The sequence below is a fragment of the Vombatus ursinus genome, unplaced genomic scaffold (genome assembly GCF_900497805.2).
Source record: "Vombatus ursinus unplaced genomic scaffold, bare-nosed wombat genome assembly UNPS02014797.1, whole genome shotgun sequence".
NCBI lineage: Eukaryota > Metazoa > Chordata > Mammalia > Diprotodontia > Vombatidae > Vombatus > Vombatus ursinus.
In genome coordinates, this window is record NW_020954575.1 from 15447621 (window position 1) to 15450990 (window position 3370).

Sequence of the window (3370 nt, forward strand, 5' to 3'; positions counted from 1 at the left end):
ATAATATGGCACACAGAGAAGACCAGGTTGGTGAGGAGAACTGGAGACCAGGCTATAGCAAAATCTTTTGAAGGAAATGAAAATGTTTAGCCCGGAGAATAGAAGATGAAGGGAGTGGGGAAACAAAGGACTTCTGTCTTTAAATATCTGAAGGGCCATCATATAGAAGAGGGTTAGACCTGTTCTACTTGGTCACAGAGGGAAGGACTGGGTACAGCTGGTGAAGACTGCAGTGGGTGAAACCAGCGTGAAGCAAGGAAAAATTTCCTAATAATCAGAGCTATTCCAAAGAAGAATAAGCACAAGAGATAGCTCTCTGGGAGAGGCCAGTGATAGAAAAACAGAAGACAGAAAAGATGGACAGCTCTCAACACAGCACATAGCATTTATTATATAGGCTTTCTTGAAATGGAAATTTATTGCTATATATTTTGAATCCTCTCATGTTCTACTGTGCGCATGACATGCTTTTTTTCTTTTTTCTTTTGTATTTAAGTTTATAATATGTTTCTTTTTCTTTTCTTATTGTGTATTAAGTTTTAGTAATAAAAAAGAGCTATTTTTCAAAAAGTAGTACGGGCTGCCTTAGGAGGGGGGAAAGTTTGTCATCTTAGAAGAGACTAAATGTCCGTTCTTTTGTTTTTGTTTTTTGGTGAGGCAATCAGGGTTAAGTGACTTGCCCCTGGTCACACATCTAATAAGTGTCAAGTGTCTGAGGTCACATTTGAACTCAGGTCCTCCTGACTACAAAGCTGAAACTCTTTCCACTTCGACACCTAGCTGCCCCAAGAGGTCCATTCTTTAGGGAGGATGTTGTAGCAAGGAAAGGGAAAGGAATGAGCATTTATGTAACACCTTTGTTATTGCTGTTGTTCATTGGTGTTATGACCCCATTTGGGGTTTTCTTGGTAAAGATACTGGAGTTGTTTGCCATTTTCTTCTCCAAATCATTTTATAGATTCAGAAACTGAGGGAAACAAGAGTTAAGTGACTTGCCCAGGGCCACACAGCTAGTGTCTGAGGCTGGATTTCAACTCAGATCTTCTTGACTCTAGGCCTCATGCTCTAACCACTGCACCACTTAGCTGTCCGTATCATATAGCACCTGTTGGTTTATTGACTGGACACAACTGAAACTATTGGACAACAACATCTCATTTGAGACTCACAAAAACCAAGCAGACCCCAAGCCTAAGAAAATTTCCAAAGCAATCTACTAAGAAATAGAAATCTAAACAGAGCATAAAATCAAACAGAAGGTTAGAGCTAGAAGAAATCTTAGAACAAAGGACATGGGAGAATTGGAAGAAACCTCAAAGCCAAAAAGCTGCCAAATTTTTTTTGGTGAATTTTACCTTTTCCTGAGGACATCATTATGAATGCTGGTTACTAACAATATGGTGCCATTACTTAATTCTATGTCTACTTTTGAGATTCTCTGTCTCCTCTCCAGGTCAGGCTTTAATTTAGCTCTCTGGTGAGAGTGACACACCTGTGACTCCAAGATGCTGTAGCACACACATTGGCCACACCACAGTAAAACCAGCCTGGCGGACAGACTAAACCAGGTTGTGGGTAACCTATAGGCCTCAGACCCATAGGCGAGTTAGAGGGATGGCTACCCCAAGCATGTGAAGATGTTACCTAGTGGAATGGGCAGGTGAGAACAATCAGATCCAATGGCCATAAAGGCGGCTGAAGCAGGAGCTCTGGGGCGTTTAGCTTGGTCAGACAGCGAAGACACCAAGGTCATCCACTGCATCCTAGGCCATCACCAGCTATCCTGACTTTTGTCCTGCCACTGGACTTTGATGACTGGAAGAGAAAGTGAGGCTGATGACTTTGCACAACTCTGCCTCACTTAAATCCAATTCACTCGCCAGTCAAGACAGACCTGTGATGTCATCGGTCCTCTTCAAAAACAAAGGGTGAACAACAATTTAGCTTTCAGCTGTCACTTCTACTTCTTCTCCCTTCCTCCAGGACCTTCCTCCCATTTTGCTGGTTTTAATCTACTTGAAGTTAGGAAGCTAGATAACTTAATTTATTAAACATGCTATGCTAAATGAGTCACCCAGGCTAGGAGTGCAGGCCTAAGGAGTAAAGTGTATGGCTTTCATGCAGTGACTCTGGCAGCAATTTCAGCTGGCCTGAGGTCTTTTTTTCTTACTCATTTCCAAGTTCGGGGCTCTCTTCTGAAGCATTGCAGTTGCTAGAAATGTGACTTCTGGATTAGTGGGTGTTAAGGAGGGATGGGAATTAAATGGGGTTTATCAGGGATGGTTTCCTGGAGATGAGTTGGAGGGACAGATTCAGAAGAAAGTGAGACAGACATATGGACTAGAAAGCTGTCTTCAGAGAGCTTGAAGGCATTTGTTAGGGTCAAGCTGGCATCAGCCAGAAAGAGCTGGACTCTGGAGTCAGAGGTCGTTGACTTGTTTCAGTCACGTACAACTTTCATGGCCCTATTTGGGGTTTTCTTGGCAAAGATATTGGAGAGGTTTGCCATTTCCTTCTCCAGCCCATTTGACAGGTGAGGAAACTGAGGCAAACAGGGTGAAGTGACTTGCCCGGGGTCAAACAGCTAGTAAGTGTCTGAGGCTGGATTTGAATTCACAAACACGAGTGACTTCAGGCACAGCACTCCATGCACTATGGTACCACCTACTTGCCCTCTGGAGTTCGAATCCTGCCTCTGCTGCTTACTACCTGTGTGAATTTGGGCAAGTTCTTTCACTTTCCTGGGCCTCAGTTTCCTCTTCTGTAAAATAAACAGGTTGGATGTGTTAGTTGCTGATGTTTCTTTCAGTTCTTCCTTTCAAGACTAATCCCAATGTGGTTTAGCAGAAGGAGCTGTGGTCAAACCACAAGATCCTGGCAGCATAGAGACTATCAAATGTAACCCCCCCCTCCCATTTCACAGAAGAGGAAACTGAGGCCAAGGTAGGAGAAGGGACTTGCCTAACATTCCACAGGTAGTGATCATCAGAGGTGGGATTTGAACCCATGTCCCCTGACTCCAGAGTTACTATATCATGCTGCATCTTGCCTCAGTTTTCTTATCTGTAAAATGGGGTCAGAGTTGGACCAGCTGATTCTTAAATTCCCTTGCAGATCTCCAAGTGATAACTGCTTGCAAACGTGATTCTAAGGGTGCACGAGTGGGTGGCCAACATGATGCTCTTGTCCTACATATCCAGGCTCTTTATTGTTCCCTCAAAGGAAGCCACAAAACTTTTCCTACCATCATGCTGGGTGAGCCNTCACGAGTGGGTGGCCAACATGATGCTCTTGTCCTACATATCCAGACTCTTTATTGTTCCCTCAAAGGAAGCCACAAAACTTTTCCTACCATCATGCTGGGTGAGCC

The 3370-nt window shown here is 43.7% G+C and overlaps 1 pseudogene; it reads right to left on the bottom strand.

The window, feature by feature from the left end:
• Positions 1-3358, bottom strand: part of LOC114049130 — a 51279-nt pseudogene extending 47921 nt beyond the window's left edge.
• Between the last annotated feature and the right edge of the window lie 12 nt (positions 3359-3370).